This window comes from Falco rusticolus, chromosome 13, assembly GCF_015220075.1.
Source record: "Falco rusticolus isolate bFalRus1 chromosome 13, bFalRus1.pri, whole genome shotgun sequence".
Lineage (NCBI taxonomy): Eukaryota > Metazoa > Chordata > Aves > Falconiformes > Falconidae > Falco > Falco rusticolus.
The window spans coordinates 26,439,262-26,461,905 of record NC_051199.1 but is presented as its reverse complement, the minus strand read 5'-3'; the positions used below and the strand labels follow the sequence as shown (position 1 = coordinate 26,461,905).

The following is a 22,644-nucleotide window of genomic DNA, read 5'->3' as shown; positions in this document are numbered from 1 at the left end:
GCAATTCTAGACACAACCCATACAGTCGGCTACCTGCTAGCACCCAGAGCAGGGCTGGCCCCTCCAGAAAGGTTATTTTAAAATAATTATTTCCCTGGGCCAGAAAACACCAAAAGGTCTCCCAGAGGTAACAAAGGCAGCAGCGATAGCCAGGCTTACTGGAGCTCCCCTCTACATCAGCAGCTGCTGGGCCGGCACTGGAAGGGCAATGGGAACCTTATAATTCAGTACCGATAGCAATATATATATAAAATATTTTAATTTTGTATATAAATAAAATTTATGTAAATATAAATAGAAATAAATAATATTATTTAATAAAAAGTCAGGGATTATTTGTGAAAATATTTACAAGGTCTTAAAGAAAAAACACCACCAACAACCCAGCACTTTAATCAAACCACTGCAACCAATACACGTATCTATCTATAATCTGATATTATTTTTAATCCTTTTTTTAAATCCCAGTCACTAATGAGGGATAACGCTGGACTGAGGAGGGCCAAAGAGATTTATTGATACAAACTCAGAGACGTCGCTGTAAATCAGGACAGTGAAGAAGTATGCCACTGCTGGCTTATGTTCTCTTCCTGCAAAAGGACAGGGATGAATGAACAAGTGTCTGAATGAATGACTGAATAGATGAATGAATGAAAGAATGAATGCATAATGAAATAAATACATTAAAATACATTGCCAACTTGCTGGGCTCATGTAGCAAGTGAGCTTTTTGGGGCCTTTGTAAAAATACAGGCAGTGGTGTCCTGTGTTCTCACTTTTATTATAAATTAAAATCTGTTTTGCCCAATCCCTCCAAGTGCTTAATTTTTACTGGAGGTCAAAAGGTGCTTTGCATTGAGAAAAACTGCAGGATTTGGCTCTCTGTGCTCTCTGCAGCCCCATGGAGCTCCCCTTCCTGATGAGGAGCACCACACCGCTGGGGCTGGCTGCTGCCCGGGGACCAGGGGAGGACCCCAGGGATCCCCATGGCCACCATGCTGCTGTCTGGGTGACAGCTTCTGAGAAATCAGCAGCCCATTTCCCACGCCCCTGCAGCACCAAAGGCCCTTTCCTCCTCTCCAGCCACAACCCTGGCCCCGTGTTTGTGGTTCCTCTTTGAAATTTAGCATTATGCTTGCATGCCATGTATCAAAGTGGCATCTTTTCCTGGGCAAGTGGCAAGCAGGACAGCTGGTGGAAATCTTATAGGTACCCAGTGACAGTTGTAGGCTTTTCTTCAAAAGGTGCCAGCTATACAAAGAACATGCCAAATGTCTCTGCGAGCTCCAGCTTGCAGAAACCACATGCCTGACTTCATGGGAACGGTTTTATTCATTTTGAAAAGACTGTGGTGAACTGAATTTATGTATTTGTTTCTGAAATGCATCTCTGTTTTGAACTGCACAATCTGATTAGCTGAAAGTCACTTGCATTTTGTTCCCCTTTCCTCTTCTGTAACGATAACCTGGAGGATGAAGCTCTTCCAGCTGGAGATGAAGGTCCTCCAAATGAGAAGTACAGAGTTATGGGTGCCAATTTAATTAGATTTCACGGATTCACACACAAATGGAAGGATTTCTGTAAGGAAAGAATATATTCAACGTGAATAAACAACTATTTTTTAATTGACTAAACCAGCAGCTTTATTTCCCACTGCTAATATTTCTGTCCATCAGGTCAGGGATAATAAAACAAAATTCTCAGAGAGTTCACTCAAACCTTGGCTTTTCTTATTGAAAGTGCTCCTGTTCATAAAACCTACACATGCAAATACAAAATAAACAGTTAAATGTTTGCCTTATCTGTGTCTGTATTTCCCAAGGAGAGGTTATTTTTACCCAGTTTTCACTTACAGCATCCTGCTGAAGTTTCTGGAGGAAAAAAGAAAAAGTCTAAAATTTGTTAATATTATTATCATTACCTTTGGGTAAATACATTCTTCTCTCTTAACGGAGTCAGTATTTTCATTCCATAGTAAGAACTTTTTCCATAGGTCTCCTCCATTCATGGTTAAGGTTAGTTCCTTTCCCCTCAGTTTTTGTAAGACAATTTTTTCCTTCTATTGAAAAGAAAAGCACAAAAAAAAAACCCAACCCTGTAAGGGAACATGGCTTCTGGAATAAAAGAAAACAAAGTACACATTATGGAGTGTTTTAAAGATACACAAACACCAAAGTGCAATATACTTTACGAGGACCCAGGTTATGTGTTTTAAGAAACTGCTTCCAGCAGATAAAATAACTGCTAAAAGCAGGTGTTTATTCCAAAAGATGCAGCAATATTTTTCTGTCATATCACATTAAATCATTTATGCTGCATGCTGCTATGTTACACCACATCATGTTAGTACATATGGTGAAAAAACCGAAGTGGAGTAACATGATGTGACAGACAACATTTAGCAAAAATACTCACTTATTTGACTCAGATACTTGCTATCAGTTTGAATCAGGGAGCGTGGTCCCAAGTGAAGCTGACAGATGGATGTGAACTCACTAAGGAACAGCATCCAATGTAAATCTGAAAGTTTCTTGCCATACACCTGGTCCTCATCCTGCCGGTGGTTACTGCTGTCCTCAGCTGCTCTTTCTCAGTATTTTCTTTCCTGCTGTAAGTAGTTTGACCAGTTGGTTGTCATTTATTTTGACATAACTCGTGACTTTCACGTGAGGGACTTAGCACGTCTTGGTATACTGGGTAGAGATGTGCTGTTAAATGACAGCTGATGGAATCACTGTAACAGTTCTGGTGTGAGCAAAATTGTGAATTACACCAAAAAAAAAAGTCAGAACTCTGTTTTTATGTATAGACAGGGTCTGTTTTAGGTAAGAAAAAGATTATCCCTGAAGGCACCTGTATTTAATACTGTAGCAAAGTCTTTTTTGATGGACTTAAAAATATTGAGACTTCTTTATTGCTCTTGGAGGAACTATTTCATGGTAATACTTCTAAAAAAAGTTTAGGAAAGAAGTGCATGTTCATGAAGATAAGTAAATCAAGTAATCAAATATAAGCCAGGCAGCCGTGATGCAGGCCTTGCCATACAAGGATTTTTATAATCGTCAGTCCTGATCTAGATGGTGACTTCCAACCCGCAGGGCAGTGCCTGCACAGCTACAGAACCACGATGGGTTTTGGCACTATCTGTCCTAGCAGAAATGAGGATGAGAGAACCTCGTTGCAGATGTCAGAGGGCTTCAGCGATGCTAGTGAAGGTATAAAGTGGTATAAAGCCTGGCTGTTGAAACATGAACAATTTACGGGTGGACTTGAAGATTATCCCTGTTCTGGTGGTAGAGCCAGAGACAGGCCAAGCTGCCAAGTGATTGTGTAGCACACCAAAGATCTCAAAGAGCTGTAGTGGTGAGTGTGTAGATGCAACTATAGAGAAAAGAGCAAGACAAGCAACAACGTGCAGGACTCTCAAATGAAAGCTATAGATGTCAAAATGTGAGTTTGTATTATGGCAGCAATTCATGATGCACGGTCCTTTGCCTTCTCACCCCTTGCAAAGGGAATTTTCAAGACTATTTGCATTCAGCCATTTGCTGTTCAGTCTCGATCAGCAGTTTGCAACCTTTGTCCAGATGCACTTTATAAAAGCAGCAATAAATGCTAGCAGTAACACTGATGACTGGAAGATGCACCTAAGAAATAACATGTGCCCATGTCACAGCAGAGATGCACGCAACCTCCTGGAGTGTTCACACAGGTATCAGCACACTGCCCGAAGGAGCTCAGGAACAGAGGTGTAATTGCAAAAGAAGAAAAAAAGAACAACGCTAACTGTAAGTTTACTTCGGTCTGTGCCATCTTATCCAATACTGCTAAAATGTATTATACTTGAGGAATTAATTCGGCCTGGCTCATGGGTAGTTTGGGAAAAGAGGACTGTTTTGCGTGAGCCCCTACACCGCTCTGTGAATCCCCTGCCAATGCTTGCTCTGTGAGCAGCTGGTATCACTGCATTTTGTGCTGATGTTGTTCACTCTTCTCAGGAAACCTCAGGAACCTTCTTGCCTCGGGCAGTCTCCTGAAGATGTGATGGGCTGGGATCTTGCATCAGCAATCAGCACTTCCTGCTGCCTTGTCTGTCCGTAAGCCAAGCGTGGGCTGGTGCCTCCGCAGGGATGCAGGGCAGGAGCTCCGGGGCCGGGGGGGGGGGGGGGGCGGGAAGCCCCAGCACAGCTGGGTTCCCTGAAATACAATGTGATAGCAGGCTGAGAGGCTTCTCCCAGCAGCCTAGGAGAGCTGAGCTGAATGAATCCTCATCCAAAAGGTAGGTAGCTGCTCCTGGTCAAACAAAACCAAAAAAGGCCCCGAGGCCCAATACCTAAAGAGGCGACGCCCACCTGAGAAGCTGCTAAGCACTGAGCAACCCCCACTGCTGCTGCCTCTGCATCATTTGTACATCCCTTATGCTCAGTCTGGATGCCATCCTTTACCAGCTGGCCACTGAAGTGCTTCTTGCTCTCGGTCACACCAATAATGCTTCTTGCTCTCGGTCACACCAGCATGTCCAGTGGCTTTTAAGAAAAGGTTTCTGCCTACCTGCCTAGGCAAAGGCGTCGTACCTTGTGCTTGCTTTGAGAGCTTGGTCTGGTGGGTGAAGGTGTTTTGTGAAAAGAAATCCTTTGAGCAAGTGTGCTATTCTCTTTCTACCTGATGAAAAACAATAAAAAAGTGATTAAATAATTAATACTGGATGTTTCTTAACAGTTGCTAAGAGGCTTACCTAATTTTCTGAAGCTTTTTTTTCTTAATTTAGGAATAAAACAGACATAATTGAGCATGCTATACAGAAGCTGCAAATAACACTCTGGAGAGAATTGAAAGAAACATTTCTTTGATTAGAATATTTTTCTCATTAACAGGATGTTCAAAATAAAGCAAAAATTTGATTCACAGAGCCTGTGGCAGTACCAAGTTAACACTGGTGTGCTCCCGCGTTTTACTTCATGTTTGCTAATCAATCAAAAAAGACTCTTGCTGGCAAGAAAGGTCACACCTTTCATCACAGAACCAAAACTTTTTGACAACAAACAATTGGATTTTCATCAGTCCGTTTAAGGTGGATTTCAGCATGGAGGGTGAAAGCTCATGGTGGTGGGATGGAGAACCATGCTCTCTGGATAGTGGGTACCACATACTGTCAGTAAAGGGACTGTCTCAGCTGTATCAAGGTGTGATGCTGTTCTAAAACAGTGACTTCTAAGTTCATATTATTTGGAGAAGAGAATAAATACTGTTTGGGTAGGTATGGGTGTGCAGTTTTTCCTCAGGAAATAACATCAGGGTTAAGGCACCTGTGCATGCTGTGGTCAGGGTGCTGCAGGACCAGCCAGCCTGCAGAGTGTTAAAACCACATTCCTCCATTGTATACTCTTCTCTGTTTTATCTCAGGATAGAAACAAACCCTCTGTGCCTCTACCATGGCCTTCTAGTTCTATTCTTTGAATATTTTTTAAAGGTCTGTACTCTGATTAATACCCCAAATTTTCTCAGCAGTTGGAAAAAAACCCACAACCCTACATTGTTTTCCCAGACAGAAAATACAGCCTGGTACTTTCACAAGCAAAACAGTCCCCATGCAATTTCTCCTTTCTTTCTCCCCATTTCTTCCACTACAAGCGGAGGAACAGCCCCGCTGCCCTTTCTCAGCGGGTGAGGGAATGGCTGTCTCCCTGGGAGCAGTCCCTGCTCCTCCCTGGGTGCAGATGGGAGCTGGAGCAGGGGCTGTGAGCAGACGTGGCCAGAGCACACCGCTCGGCCCTCATCTTCACCATCTCCCGGGCTCTTCCGCAAGTCACAGTCATGCCCTTGAAAGAACTGGGGTGAAATCAGAGAAGCAATCATGAAATACCACTGGTTTTGTCGTTTTTCCTTCCCCTCCGCTGGACGCACAGACATCCGCTACCTCCAAGGAGTCTCCCAGGCGCTGACAATAGTAGATCCCAGACTTACCCCTCGCCAGGATTTACACCCTCATTCTGCTGGAGAAATCATTGATATGAAAAGATGCACACGTTGCCTGCAGCTATAGCACATATTGCATGGCATGACACACACATAAGTGAGATTAATTTGAGTTCTGGGCATCATTAGCTCAATTAAAACTGTGATTTTTTAGTTCAGACCTACAGGCCATTGCAGAGAAGAGTAATCATAAGACAGAAACGAGTTCCCTAGTTAAAAATTAATTCCCTAGACTAAAAATATAATCAAACGATGTCTACAGTATTTTATGAAGAGCTGGGAGGATAATAAAATTTAAAGCAGCGCAACATTTGCATTTTGTTCGTTTCTATCCATATTTTTCCATAGACTGCCTTTCTGTGTGCTTGTTAATCATATGCACTGCTACAGTCCTGGCATTTTAAGATCACTGTTCACATCAAGATTGAAAGGAAACTAATTACAATCACATTCCAGGGTGGTTGTTTAAAGCTCATACAGCGCTGACTACAGCACGGGAGCCTTGACCTTTATTTGTAAGCATGAAAATAAGGTAAAGATGAAAGATTGCTTTTCATCCAGCTCACATGCGGGGATCAGGAGGCCCTCTGGAGAAGCAGGAACGTGGTAAGTCCCCGTACAGTCTCTCTCCTCACTGCCTCTCCCAGGCTGGCAGCAGAGGCCAGTAGTGCTATGCAGAAGCTGTGCTCCACTGCAGCGAGGTGAGCGCAAGCACGGCGTTATTTTGCAGCTCTCCCTTGGGCTGCTGGAAGAACAGGCAGTGAAGAAGCAGACCCCAGGACACCATTGCTCCCACCCCCATGCAGAGCTTTTAGGTGAATGGTTCGCACGGCCTAGTGCCCCGCGCCACGCTGAGGAGATGGTGGCAGCACGTGCAGGCTGCCTGCGGGCGAGGGCCGTAGGCGGCACTACTATCCCTTCTGCTGCTCACTGTGGCTTAATAGCACTAGTAGGATCTAGGTGGACACATCAGGGTAGCATAAGGTCCCCCTAACCTGAGGGGGTACAGGTAATCCTAATGCTATCACTGATTTCATTAGGTGTGAATGCATTTAGAACATGCTGGACAGCAGATCTATTCAAGGGATTTCACCTGCCTCTGTGCGCCTGAATTTTCAAAACTATAAACATTAATAAATCTTTACTGTGCTCAAAAGAAGCTGAGAGGGAGTTACCCAGACAGGTTTCAGCCCAGGAGCTGCCGATGTGTTTGCAGCGAATGCTCCTTTCAGTACCGTGACCCGGCGTTCAGAGCCCTGCCACTGCCACGGCAAGTGCCAGCCCCCAACGGATCCCCTCAGTCCCCCCTTCCCCCTGTTACTGCAGCTCCGCACCGACACGAGTTCACTGAGGAAAAGTACACCGGCACCGACCTGAAGCGATCACATTCCCCCGCGTTCAGTGCTGCGTTTACCCTGCACAATCGTTTCTTTTGCCAGGCTCCATCTTCTAGCAGAAATCACCGTCAGAGCCCTGAGGTCCGGTGGGTTTATTGGCAGTCCCTGCCAGGTAATTTCTATCTCCTGGCTGGAAAAGTTCTATTTCAGGAATTAAGCAATGAAAGAAGGGAAACTCATCCCACAGGGGCTCAGAAATGCCCTGCAACCCACAGCCCCCAGCGGGTCGACTGCAGGCACCTGGCTGCCCTTGGGGCTGAGAAGCAGAGACAATTTTGCAACACTCTCCTGGAGTATTCTGCTTCTGTCTACATTCTTCAAAGCAAAAATTCACTCTAGCAAATATTTACAGAAACTAGAGAATAAAATAAAGACCAGTGAAAGCTGCTGCAGTGAACTTCTAATTACAATCCACAAAGTGTTTATGAATAAATTTATCTATTATTTGTCTAGTTCTAGCACTGCTAATACTTTGCCTCGTACCATTACAGGCTGAAGGAAACAATATGCAGCATGAAAATGAAAACAATTTGACTTAATTATTTACACCATTACCACCCCTTTGAATTAGGCCCTCCATTTCTTCAGTATTTTGTAAAATTTAACTGGTAATTATGCTTGCTTAATTAATTTTATTTATCTACTACTACAATAAGATCAAAACAAAAAACCTACCAGAATGCAAAATGCCAGCTATGTCCCCTAATTGTAAATGTTGCTTTTAAGCTTCTATGATAAAAATGTAGTATTTTGTACCATTCCCTTTAAAGTGTGCTTGGCTATACTCCAATACTATTTAAGTATAAACAGGAAAAGCCTTGGAGGACAAGTAATCATACTTAAATGACACAAAGATCATTAAAATAATGTTCCAAAAACATGGCAAAATTAGACATCGCAAGACCGTTTTCTTCTGTGAAGTGTTTCACCAGATGGTGAAGAGTGCTGAAATAGTAGATCTGAAAGGAAAGAAAAAACATTTCCAGTTTTCTCACGCTAGCGCCGTACAGCATGCGCAGCTCTCATCTGAGCTTGTCTGAAGTGGCATCTCACACCTTGGCTTAATCAAACATTCAAGCTTAGGATAACATCGAGGTGTCTAAGTGAAGCTCAAGGCTGAATCACAGTCTGGGAAATCCCTGCTTTATTCTATTAAAGTTGTCAACCAGATTTATTCAGAGATGAGAACAAATGAGCGTGTCAGCATAAGTTATTGTGGTAATTTGTGAAACTCTTAATGAGATATTTTCAGAGCTCATAAAAAGGAAGAGCTATGTCATTAAATTACTGCACAATAAGTGCATTTTGATACAGGAAAAGCACTGGGTTTTTATCAGAAATGACACCCTGCGTCAGTGGTGATGCATCAGTGAGCTATTAGTATTTAAATACAAGGATCTAACAACCATCTCAGAAAGTCAGTGCTTCATCGTATCAATGGGACAATGTTTATGTATGCTAGCTGCCATGTGAAACAGCCACAAGTGGGATGACTCTGCACCATTACCACTAGGTATGTTCTCTTCTGAAGGACTTGACAAAGTTCCTTTCTACAGGGCTTGTTATACCTTCAGGTATCACTAGCTTTTTTGCTAGCTTTGTCAGTAGAAATATATAGAAAACTAATGATTTGTTAAAAGGCCCTCTAATTTTGTTACTCAGATATTTAAAGGAAATTCTTCTCTTGGCTAGGAGTTTCTACTTTTAGGAATATTGGTGAACCCCCAGTATCTGTCTGCCAGCCACCCATCTGCTCAGGAACCTCTAATTTTTGTTTATGTATAGTTCAGGGAATCTGTAAGTGAACAAGGTGAAATCTTTGAAGGTCCTGAAATCATTAGTGGTTTCTGCTGACCCATTACCAATCCTAGGTCCCTGTGGAAAGGCCTGTCACTTCCTAGGAGATAGCAAAGTCACAGTGGGGACAAGAGCTGCCCTGCCCCCTGTGGAGGAGGAGGTTTCTCATCAGCTGAGCACAAGTGGCTGAGCTGAACTATGGGGAAGAGGGTGTTAATGTTGGGTTTCTTAACCATTTCCTAGGGAACATATGTGGCAAATCCAGATCCACAGGAAAGCAGAGCCTGAAATGAAAGGTGACTTCATTCCCGATTGGCAGCCATTCTAGTTCCATGCTGGGCAAGGGAACAGCCTCTCATTCACTATATTACAAATATCTTTGCACTGAGTACTCATGATGCCTAAATAACAGCCTGCATACTGCATTTAGTATACTTCCACTATCCAGACTTAGCAATAAAAAATAAAGCAAAAAATCCATCATGACTTTACATACATCCCCATTCAGTGAACATTCAGAAATGAGGTTTGCCAACTGGAAAGGATTAATATAATTTTAGCAATCCAGTTCGTCTGTTTGCACCCAGCTCATCTGCTTAACTAAAAGATGGAGCATGGATGGCTTTCAGTAGTCTCTGTTTAACAAATGACTGCTTTTAGCCCACTCCTCGAGGACAGATGACTGTTTGGTGAGCAGACACCGTAGGTGACATTAACTGTCATCCTTACCATCCTTCTCAGCTGGTTGCATTGGTGTAGGACGGAAAGTGTCCCATAATCTGAAAAGATGACTGTGCTCTGAATGGCTGTGAGCTTGCACTGACCCCCAGTGTTATTTCCAAGCTCAATAACCTGGGAAAGCCGTGTCTCAGTGATGCTCTGTGCCTCAGTTTTCCACCTGTAAAACCAGCAATACAAGAGCATTGCTAAAACATTATTGTCTTTTCCCTTACATGGTTTTCTCTTTAGAAGGGCTCTTCTAGGAACACCAAATCCTTCTGAAAACTTGATTTACGAAAGAACCCTTGACAACACTTGGTAACCTCTCCGTCTTCAGCAAGGGACAGGCTTTATTCTCCAGTCTGAGCTTAATTTTGTTTTTGGAACTGTATCATGGAGGCCTAGATGAAATTCTTGCTTTGTGTTCAAGAAAGTCACCCCGTGTTTGCATGTGCTTTGACAGAAGCCGCTGTTCTCAGTACTACACTGCCAATATGGAGTGCTTAAAACTGGGAAAGCTCCAGCTGTACATCTATTTTATATTATACCTAAGTTTTAGGCAAAATATCATTTCTTATACTTAAATACTAATGCCTTTGAGAGAGGGAGGAAACAAAAAAGCCTGGATTGAGCAGCAAATACAACAAAATCAAATCCTTTAACATGCTATGCCACTAAGAAAAGAGCTCTGTCTCCAGCCAGCAGAGGTTGCTCTGATGTTAATGATTAATCATGGAACTTATTTTCACTAATAAATCACATGACAGAAATCAAACACAAATATTGAAATGATTAAATGATCTACAGGCCAGAATGTTATGAGACCTGCTGAGTGAGCATGGCCTGCAAAGCAGCAGTCCCTAGCCCATCTCTTCTGGACAACTTGCTGCCCACAGAGTTTTCCAGTGCTGTGATGCAGCCACAGCAGCCAGGCAGGCTGCAGGAACAGGAAAGCATTGCCAGCACTTCGCTCAGCCAATCCTGCTCCCCATGAGGTGGTAGGAACTGGGTTTCCTGGTTTAGCATGTAAATTCTGTCACTCTGGCCCTTAAAAATCAAGGTTTTGTTCAACGAGGACTTGTGTTGATTTTAAATGGATACATGAATTGAAATAAACAGATTATTTGCCCTTATTTACCAAACAAGATTTTTTTTTTCTTTCCCAGTTATTAATTTCCTTAAATGTAAAGTGACATCTCTAAAATGAAAACAGTTTATTGCTTGCCAGGAGCAAAGCCTGCCTAATTTAAGAAATTCAGAATTAAAGCTTTTGAAGCATATCAGGGCATGTTTATAAAACAATTATCATTGCAAACGTTATCTCTGCTCAATACAGCCTCTCCAGGCCACTACCAAAGCCCAAAACCTCAGTACCAGTCTTCCCCACCCTGAAATGTTTCATCAGTTGCATAAAATCAGGTCATCCTTTGATTGCAACTTTCCTATCTCGACTCAGGCATTCAATACCAAACCAAGACAATCTGGAACATATCTGACACTGAAAAAAAATAACTTGATGTTTAAAATTAAGTAGTAGGCTCATTATTAATAACTGACAGCAGACAAAGGAGTGCAGTGACCTCTCCAACAGAGCATTTAAATCTTTGCACAACATGCTCTGCTTGTGCTAGGCTGGTTTCACAAACAACAGCTGTGTAGTTCGTTAACATATGAATTCCCTTGAGGTAATTTGGAGGAGCCAAATGTGCTAAACTAAACACCTCATTAAAACAGTACTTTAAAAAAAACAAAACAAAAAAATGCAACCAAACCCCAAACTAATTTCACATTCCACTTTTGCATGTGGAGATGCTCGGTGGAGAATATTCTGTTATATAGAATTCATTCATCTGTGATGTTGGAAATAGGGGGTTTTAAAATCGGTAATATGGGTTTTTCTCTGCTAAGATGCACTTGAGACTAAAGTGTCTTTGAAGTGTATTCTTTCACAAAGAAGCAATTAACTAGGACAATAATGTTTTCTTTTCCTCCCTGTTTCTAAGTTGAACTCACAGGCCACATGTTTGTGCTAAAATATGCGGGACCTCATTTCTCTAGAGTCTGGGGAGCAAATGGACACAACCAAAAAGCATCGCTCCGGCTGGTCTCAGATGGGGTCAAGGCAGAAGTGCATGCAAGTGTCCTTGGGGCCACCATGTACCCCAGGACAGCCTTGCAGAGATTTTTCAGGAAAGTCCTCTGCCACAAACACTGCTGGTCGAGCAGTGCGGTGTAAGCCCAAGCAACCACGCAGAAGACGTACAGTCCAAAGGCACTGGCAGAAACACCTCCCCTTGCTCCTGCAGAGGGCTCAGATGCCTTGGTTGAAGCTTGTCACCAAGAGTAACTTCTTACTACCCTTTTTTATTTGTATAATTCTGCTAGTAAAGAGTTTCATAAGCTCCTTGGTGCTGCCACTAAAATCCCTTCTGGAAAACAGCCTCTCCTGGCCAGGTAACACCGCCCTGTGAAACACTGGAGTTCCAATGACTCCCGTGGTGTGGCTGTTCCAAGCACACAGAGAAAGTCAGACTTTTTCAGAAAACTACTTTTCTCACCACCCCCCTTTGTCTCCAGCTGAATTTGTTGGTGACGGGAATGAGAGATGTGACTGACACATTTCTGACAGTCTACAAGGAATTTTAAAAGAGTAAGCCACTGATAAAGAGATTGAGTCCCTAAAACTGCCTCCCTCCAAAAATATGTAAATTAGTCACCCCTCTTTTATCTATGGTTTACTGTTGGCATCAAGAGTATTTTTTTTTAAAATAGATGCTCATAGAATTTATTAATTGCTAAATGAGACTGCAAATCTCTCAAAAATTTAGATGTAGTGTCAGGTTTTGATAGTTATCTTAAGACAAATGACTAGGAACTTTTTGCTCCTACAGTCTTATGAAGCAACAGCCTTTTTTCCTTCAGAAAATTACAGTTTAAGTTTAACATAACATCAGTTAATATCCTGGATAACCTGAAATTAAAGGATGCCAATAGGTTAGGGCTATTGGATTTTTTTTGTTGTCTTCCTTCAAAATTCTTATTTTAGAGCTCCAGTCACACCTATTTTGTGTTTCCCATATCAGGAAAGACATCAACCTAATTAACAATGATAACTTGGAACTTCCATAAGAAACATTTAACATGGATAAAACCAACAGAAGTGGCGCTGAAACATCAACATCGAGGAGCTTATGCGTACTCTATAAAAGCCTTTACATTCCTGAAACTTAGGCAAGAAACTTGGTTTTAGGGAGACAAAAAACCACCCCACCCCTACTATCTTATTTTTGTTCACTTTAAAGCATAGCTTTGTAATGTGTTGGAATTCCTCAAGGTTTTGTAAATACTTGTCTGAATTCCTCCCAGGTATTAGTATGTCATCCTAAACCCAGAAAATACTATTTATTCTCTGCAGGACTCAATGCATTCTTCTTTGAAATCCTGCAGGTAACTGGCTCCCTCCCAGGGTAATCTTTCATACTTCAATAAGCACGTATGTGTGAGTTCAGTCAGAATTAGTATTTTTTAAAAATTCCAATTCCTCCGTTGCTTCCAGACTTTGGCCAAGTGCACTTTGGAAAGCTCCATTCCCCCTGCCAGTTTTATAAGTAAATCCTGTGGTCTGGGGATTTTTGATGGGCACACTGAATGCAGCTTGCCCTGGCTTCCACATGTACAATCATTCCCACTCTTCCAACCCTTGCTATTGCTTTCCCACCATTTCTTTGCCTGTGTTCCATACAATTATACCTTTAACAAATGTAAACGTTCTTACCACTTTTCCTTCAGCACTGTTTTCAGCTTGGTAAATTCAACTTTGACTCTTTCTTTTCCCATTGGCATTTATAATGTTACTTTCCAACCTAGCTTGAAGTTTTGTCTGCTTTTTCTGGTTTAACAGCTCACACCTGCAGGCAACACGAGCCTCCTCTCCATATATCTTGCAATAAATACAGGCAGTGGTCCTGCCCTTACCAGGTTTAGTGCATCCCAGTTAATGAAAGAAATGCCGTGGGATAACCTTTGAGATCATCCGAGCTGTGCCATTACCATCCTGACTGCCCTCCACCCTCCAGACACAATGCAATCAAGCCCATTGATTTTAAAACTCTGCCACATTTTGTGGCCTTAAATTGAGCTCAACAGCTTCTCTAGTGGCAGTTCCTTCATCTACCCAACATCCAGCAGCTTCTTTCCAGTTTGGGGAATTTGATACAAACAACAAATTGATTTCTGAGGGTCTTTTTCATAGAATTACTATAACAACAAGCACAATCATTTAAAGCATGCCAAAAATTCAGAGTTTCTAGCTGGTTTCTGAGATGCTACTTAAATTGTTCTATTCAGGAATTTGTGGTAGACACGGTGTTTTGCAGAGGCTTTGTAAGGACTTCAGAATCCATCTCGCTGCCTTGTGGAAAGCCTGAGACTTCGAGCATTGCATCTGCAGCATAAATCTTTACACTTGATGTTTACTGGTAAGCAAAAACTCCTATGCATACAGCTGCAGAAAATACTATTCAAGAATAAGAAGATTTTGAAATCTTTCTCTTTTTTCATTTATCTGGAAAGTCTGTCATACATAGCTTTTTTTAATCTATGAACTTTTTTTAAAAAAATCCTGTCATTACTATTTTTCTGATGAACAAAAAAAAAATCGCCACAAAACAGATGCAGAAGACAGTGGAAATCTTTGTGAAGAAGCAACTTCAAAGCAGCACTTTATTTACTGGAAAGCTATCATCTTGGATCCTAATACAAACCAGAGCTGCAGCTGAGCCTGCCATACCACTGCAAGTGTAAATCCTAACCCAAGCAAAACCAACAAATTCAGGTTACATCCTCCCCCTAAAAACACTAAAAAAGCACACTTATGTGCGAGAATAGCTTTTCACCCCCTCGGTGTATTGCCGGATTCCTTGTTCACCTCTACACTACCAAAGCAGCAGATTAGGGTAGAATCACTAAAACACCCAACATTTTCACTGTGCTATAATATAACTTCCAATACGACTCCTGTGCAGTCACTTCTGATTTACCCTGATAAGGAAGACTTGTTTCAAGGGATGCCCAAACCCCACAGCCACCCTTAATCAGCTTTATGTCTGGAGGATGGATTTCGCAGGCAGGAGGGCTGACAGCCTGCTCGCAGAGCTCATCCCCCAGCACCTGGTGGACCAGTCACTCTGGATCACAGTGGCACATAGTCGTTAGGAAAATCCATGGGATTGTTGCTTCTTCTAAGTCTCATTTGTTCCTTGAAAGGCAGGTCTATCACACTGCAAAGGCTGTACTAGCCCGCAGGAGCTCTACATTTTCTGTATTTCCATAAGTTTGTAGAAGCTTTCTACAACCTGGAAATCTGAATGATTCTTTCCTACTTATTTTGTCTCTTTTTTTTTAAAACTAAACCATCGTCCAGGTTCCTTATGCCTATTTCTGCCTGTAGCTGGTACTACCACATAGCAATTTACTCTCCTTTGAAAGGCAAGTCTGGCTCTCAGAGGTGCCCTGCCTTGCTCTGAAAAATGAAATTTCATTCAAAGGTTCCATCATCTCCTGTGTTTAACAGTATTTCTCCTTTTCTGGTATGGAGAGCAAAAAAGGAACAGATCCCCACAGAACTGATCAAGTACAAACTCACATGTGCCACACCAAAGTTAATCATTGACTATAAGTAAAATAGATTTAAAAGTCTTTTCAGAGTGGTAAGATTCTAGAGGAAGAGATCAAATTACTTGCTTTTATATTGCCATAAAGCTACAGAGATTTTTTTTTCTCTTGAGAGTTCTGAAAAGATCACAACTTTGTCCTAGGGCCAAGTCAGTTAATAACAGCAAACTCCCACTGATACTAAAATCAAACATTACTATTATTAGGAAATAACTGAGGATTAATAAACATTTTTAAACTAAATTACTGTGACCTTTTACCTTACAGAGACAAATTATAGAAATACTTTCACCTTGACAATATTAAGAATACCAATTTTTTGGTATTCAGTAAAACTTACTACATCGTCCATAGAGTACTATTGCATATCTGTTATTGAAAAAATAAAAGTAGTAAAAGATTTTTAATTAAGTGAGCAACAAATAAATTCATCCCTTAAGACAAGAAGGACATGTATGCATGAAAACAGCCCCCAATAAATAACGAGAGGATTAAACACTTGCAAATTCTTCAATGATGAATTAAATAATGGACCAAATATAAGCTTTCCTTGCCCTCCCTGCTCAAGATTTACACCACTAATCAGCCAGTTTTCAAATCCTTAATGTTCTAAAGCATTTGCCTTTAAGGCAGCAGTAATTTAAGACTGCTACCAAAATGAATGTTTTTCCATTAGGCAAAATAATTATGTCATACATTCTATCAGTGTCCTTGGACTTAAATCTTTTTAGTGCAGGAAACTGTCAGTCAGCTACAATTTGATCAAAAAACTTGATCAAAAGCTGCTGCATATAGAGAATGCAAATAAAAAGCGACTTTTCTATGTACCACAGTAATTCAAGGCCATTCATAAAAATTAACAGCTTAATGACAGGGCATGTGTCATCATACAGGTCTGGCACCTTTTGAGGAAGGCATTTGAATATTTATGCGTTTTGAGGCCAGCATCAATATCTGTGCACATTCAGTTTGCAAATCCCTACATCAGAACTCACTCATATATATTTCACTGACTTTTCATGGGGTTGTGGGATTGTAATTGTGAAGTCAGTAAATTTTTACAGTATATGATTACTTGCCTGTTGCTTTTGAATTCTCAGCCCACGTGAGGCATGCACTACTGCCCCTTACTTTTGCAGAACAAACACGGAGCATTTCTGCTTGGGATATGCTCCAAAATTCACCCCAAGGTTAAGAACTTAGGAGAAGTTAAAGGGATTAATGTATTACTTAACTGGTGTTCTGGAGCATTTGAAAAAAATAATATTTGCCTCATTTAACTGAAACTTGCACTTATCATAAAGCCTCATCTCCTGCAATTAGATCCTGCCACACAAGGAGCCTGAGCATCAGATTGCTCCCATCGTCTCCATCATTACACAGTATTACCTTGAGCAAATACTTTGACCTTCCTGTGATTTAATGTTTATCTATCTTTTCTTTGGGGAGCAGGTTTGTCTGCCAGGAAGCTGCTGGCCTGTAAGGCAATTTTAGGCAACCCCATGGGAGAGCAGGGGTGGCTGCAGGAGCAGCCTGTCTGCCTGTAGCCTCTCCCAACGTCACTTTGAGATGTATGACTATTAACATGTACACGTGCATCTCACTTGGAGAATGTGACTTGACCCTTTTAATCAGGACACCTGGTCTTATTCTAGTACTTCTCTGGGTACTGGCTATGTTCTTGGAATGAGGCATCTGGGTTGCACACATGTCAATGGAAAAATCCCAGGTGTGTGGGAGTGCTGAGACAGACATCTGCAAAGAAATGGAGCCACCGATACTTGTACAGATCTCTGTGTACATGACTGCCACTTAGCTAACAACTGTCCTCTGTCCCCCTGGGACAGGCAATGTGGTAATGCAGTCGCTGCAAAGCACTCACAGCTGACCCAGTGATAGATGGTGCATTCTCAAATGCCAGGATAATCAAAATAGTTTTATATCACCTGAAATACCAAATAACTGCCAGAGCTAAAGGCCTCATTCTAAGATGGCAAATCCTTCACTTTTTGCTATGCACTGCTCTCTTCTGATCTTTAACTTGCAACCTGCACAGCTGCATTCTGTGCATGTCCACAGCTATGACTGCAACCCCAGCTTTGCTATAGCTGCTGTAGGTAGGAATACCACATGAGATAGATTTAACCATCATCACAGATCTTATTGCCCATACAGGTGTGGTTAAAGTAATAAGAGCGTGCCAGCATCTTGAAAAAAATCATACCTTCTATTGCTGCACAGGCATGCTCATCCTTATTCATGCAATGAAAACTTGTATTGTGGACTGGGTTCTAGCGTAGTGCCCTACCTGGTGTAATAATAAATTATTGTAGCAAGACCATATACATAAAGAGCACTGATTTTCTTTACCAAGTTATCAGAACTTTTCTTAGAAAAGCAAACCCACAATGTGGGCTCCCCATTTCATCGCAGACTATGCGCCCTGTTGCTGGAGTGTGTGTGCGTGTGGCACTATTAAAATACAGAGCCTGAACTTCAGTCCCTATTAGGCATCCCAGCTGTTTGAAGATAAACTGTGGGAAAGCGCCACTAGAGGTCACTCAAAATTAATTGTTACCTAATTAGCACATTTTGACCCTACGTTTTAGGACGTTCTACCACTTTCACATTTAAGGCATAGTCAGCTTTGACTCTTCAGCTAATCCTGACCAAACTCAGAAAAGCTGGAGACAGAAAAACCTTCTCTCAGCTCTTCCCTCATTGAGTCTTCCCAAGGCTCCCAGATCTGCAGGCAGCAAGTCACTCTTCCCTCAATGAGCTTGATAATGCCCGCAGTGATGAACCTCCGGAGCTGTTGGGTTTAGAGGCATTCGGCCTTAGCTGTGTTATCTCGAGTAGCTGGTCACCCATTTTGAAAATTAGACAGAAATGAATTGTACAAGTGAGGGAATATATAGGGGAAAAAAGTCTTAATGTTTCCAGGTCCTGTAAATTCCTGTGAATTTTTAACCGCTGCTGTGTAGAAGAAAAAGTAGATCTTTATTACAATTGTTTGACTAACTAAAACAAGTGAAAAGCAAAGTTTAAATCTGATTAATGGGCATGTGTTGAAATATCTCTGCATGTGTTTAATCAAAAGCAGATGTTCTATTTGCAGGGTTTTTTTTTCCATAATCTGTGAAAACGATGCTAGCAATTTACTTGCCAAAGACAAGAGGAAAAAGGATATTAATTAGTATGTTCTATAAGGTTAAGACCATCAGCTGCTGGTGCACATACATACATCACCTGATATATGTAATTAAGCACACTTGAGGGACAGAGTCCTCCCATTGCTCAGTAGGTAAATCCTGTTTGACCAAAATGAGAAGACCTTAATTTCAAATGCAGCTCAGTGCAGGAAAAATCTTGAGCAACCAAGCTCCCATAAAGTATGCTCTATTGAAAATGACCTACTCTAATTTCTCTTTTTGGGTTACTGCTGATCCTCTTTCCCATTCCTACCCCTTCCACTCAGTTTAATTGACAAAGAGTAGATTAGCTAGTCAGTTTATCCATATGTATGAACATGACAACTGTAAAGAATATTGCTGTTTCCTGAAAAAATAATTTAGTAACCTCACAAGACCAGCTTGTGTGCAGTTGAGGGGAAAAACACACATTCAAACACCGTAAGATGAGCAAGAAATTTATCAGAGACTCTGGTATCCTAGTTGCTTCATCAAGGTAATAAATAAATAAATAGATTTTCAGCATCTGAAAAGTGACATGGGTTCTTTCTCCACTTTCTAGAGATTATTCTTGCAGAGGTAGAAAGGCTGAATCAGCCACAAAATAGCATATCCACAGACTCAACTAATGGGATTTAGATGTAGTTATATTTTGTAAAAAAATGAACCATCCTCTAAACTTCTACCCAAGAAGCCTGTAGGACCTGTGGCAATAGGACAAGGGGTAATGGTTTTAAACTTAAGAGGATGTATTCAGACTAGATTTAAGAATATGAGGATGGTGAAATACTTGAACAGGCTGCCCAAAGAGGTGGCAGATGCCCCATCCCTGGAAATAGTCAAGGTCAAGCTGGACAGGGCTCTGAGCAATCTCATCTAGTTGAAGATGTCCCTGCTCATTGCAGGAGGATTTGACTAAATGACCTTTAAAGGTCTCTTCCAACCCAGGCTATTGTATGATTCTATGAAGCCAGCCAAGTAAATGAAAATAATTTTCTTCCTTAAAACCTGTAGCTATTGAATAATAATAACTACCATTTCAAGGTCTTCCATGATCTGAGGAATCCTTCATCTGCACATACTTCATATGACCCAAAGACATCAGCTTTCTACTGCTGATGAAAGTTCTGCCTTGTGTCATGCAATAACCTCCACCTATCCCCTAGGAAAAGCTCTGACCCTTTGGTGACCACATCGCTCCTTCTGAGGAAGCAGTTAGCAGCACATGGTCCCTTTAGTTAGTCCACACTGTATTTGAATGAGAAAAGTAGTCTTATGCTAGGCCTATAGCCACATCTTCTCCATTTTAAAAAGGACTGGATAAAGAAGATTAAGGATTGTTTAACAGAAACCCTACTTAAAAGCCAAGCTTACCAGAACCTCTTCTTTGGGAGACCTCTGCTACTGGAGCTCTTACTCGAGAAGAAGTAGAAGAGTTATTTAACACATTCACCTTCTCCTGAGCTTGCACAGAAATGCTTGCTGAACTGTCATCATGCAACAAAGTACAGATTTTTAAAAGTCAGGAAGGATTAAGATAGCAAGCAGCCAAAGTTTTAAACCTGAGGTAGAGAAATGGAGGAACAGGTTTGCCTTTTTTCCAAAGTAGTAGCTATAATTAGGGAAAAGCCAACACCAAAGAAGAGTTAATAAAAAAGGCCAATGATTGAAGAGTCTTACTGGATAAAATAAAAATCAGGTGGGCTCAGTCAGAGAAACTGCCATTCATTTTCAAGGAAAATTACAACTTTTGATATGCAAATAGCTGTAAAACTCCAAAAGTCTTGAATACCAGCTACCTAAATCTATCAGTTGCCCCAGATGGGTTGCCAGAGAGCGATTTTTTGCCAATTATATGTCCCTTGTTCCCCGATCAGTCTATTTTTCTATCCATTGTTGTACTGGCAGCTATCGTAAAATATTCTCAGTTGGGGTAAATAACCCCCTATTCCTTTCCTTTTCAGCTTCCAAAAAGCATCATCTAGCAGTAAAGTTCCTAGCAAGATTTCTACCCAGCTGACACAACAATTTGCAAAGACTTCTTCTTCTCCCCTACAAACCTGCCTTTTATTCTGTATGCCTCATCATCAGAAACCTGATTTCCAATTTACAACATCTTCTAAATCCCAGTCACATGAGCTTCTTCCTCTCAATCCCCTGTACAGTTTTAACCCAAAAATTAGAAAGCGGGGAAAAAACCCCAAATTTTCTCTTCTTGTTGAAAAGCATGCTCCAATGTTTCTTACTAAATATATACATTGTATAATGCAATCATCAGGGACACACTTTTTTTTAATCAGACTTTTAAAAGCATTGAATGGTGAAGAATAAACATAAGCTTACTACGCAATCTAAAAGATTTCATAGAGATATAAAATCAGTTCATATATAGTGGGATTTAGGTGCTCTGACTTTTGGAATAGTTCAGTAAAGGTTCAAGTGTTGTTTCAAAATGAAGCACTGAAAACCAAGGGAAATGATACCATCCTAGCATATTAGTGAAGTTATAAAACAGAACTCACAGTGGGCATTATGACTGAATGTACAGAGAAGATAAACATCTGAACGCATATGGCTTAAGTTTTTTTTTCTAAACTAATCCATAAAAGGCTTCTGTAATTCTCTAAAAGCATGTAAAAATACAGACAATCCATTTCAAGCTTTCCTATCAATCCAATCAAAAAATCATAGGTTGCAAATGATAACAAATATCTGTGATACTAAAAATAACCTACCTTATTAAATTTAAACTGATTTACGCAATCTCAGTTACAATCCTTTCTGCTGCTTATGCTCCACTTTCCCTAAGGAAGGTCTGTGCTCAGCACTCCTCACAGCTTTGCACCTCCTGCTCCCCCAATGAAGAGATTCAAACATGCAAAAGCCTTCTCTCTTTTAAAGAACTGGGCTTGATGGAAGGATCTCAAATGAACCAATTAAAAAAGAAAGCATGTTTCCTAACTCAGCTGAAATTGATATAAGATGAACCTGGCAGAATTAGCACAGCTGTAGGAAATCAGTATAACAAAATTCAATAAAAAAAATATAAAACCATAAAAAGGGGAAAGATTTGGCCAGATCTCTCAGACAGTTGGTTTGACCTGCTTGGTCTCACTCTTATGTACTCCTAAGCACTGGGGGGTGTGTGCCCAAGTAGTCTGGTCAGGATCACTTGTGTGTGGTGGATGATGAGGGACACTGCTGACATCCACACTTTGTTTTCTGGGTTCTTCTTGAGTGAGGACAGGAAGCTAATTCTGGATGTCCCTTTTATGTGCTTTCAAAATTGATGTTGGCCAGGATATTTTGCCTCATTATTTTATGGTTCCAGTTCTGTTCTTCATCATCCTGTCACCTTATCTTTACGTTGTTTGGTTTCCATCTTCTATAGCAATTAGAAAGGTCATTGCTTTAACCCCTGTTTTGCTGTTTCTTCTAGTGCTTTCCTCACATTTCCATTCTCCTGCATTTATAACAATCACCAGCCTCCTGGTGTACCTGGGTACAAAACAGTCATCATAAAAATCATTAAATACCAGCTGGCTTTACTCTGTACTTTGTTTTCGTTACTTTACCATTATGGGGTACGTGGCTGCATACCCACATTCCAACATACACAGTCACTACCGCAGCAGAGAGATCCTGGGAGTGCCTGCTTTCTGTACGCAGATTTCTTTTGCCATTGCACGTGGCAAATCCTGGAACCACTGCAGCTTGGAAATTATCCCAGACGGGGCATGCAAGGGAGGTTCGGAATCACATATTGGAATCAAGCCCCCTACGTTTAGTGACAAAATCTTGGACATGGGCTCTAGCCTCTGAAGATAGGAATAAAAGAGGTGCTCAGCCAATATTATCGGGTAATGTGAAGATAACTACAGATAAAAAGG

At 41.2% G+C, this 22,644-nt stretch overlaps 1 long non-coding RNA gene across 2 annotated transcripts; it reads right to left on the bottom strand.

Moving 5' to 3' along the window:
* Nucleotides 1-493: 493 nt before the first annotated feature.
* Nucleotides 494-21,765, bottom strand: LOC119156625. 2 transcript variants are annotated; one of them, XR_005107237.1, is made up of 6 exons: nucleotides 21,490-21,765; nucleotides 9,900-10,068; nucleotides 8,049-8,332; nucleotides 7,350-7,503; nucleotides 1,922-4,662; nucleotides 494-1,578 (listed from the first exon to the last, which is right to left on the bottom strand). It is a non-coding gene; the product is annotated as an uncharacterized LOC119156625 (long non-coding RNA). The 2 variants fall into 2 exon arrangements; XR_005107238.1 differs by lacking the exon at nucleotides 8,049-8,332.
* Nucleotides 21,766-22,644: the final 879 nt, after the last annotated feature.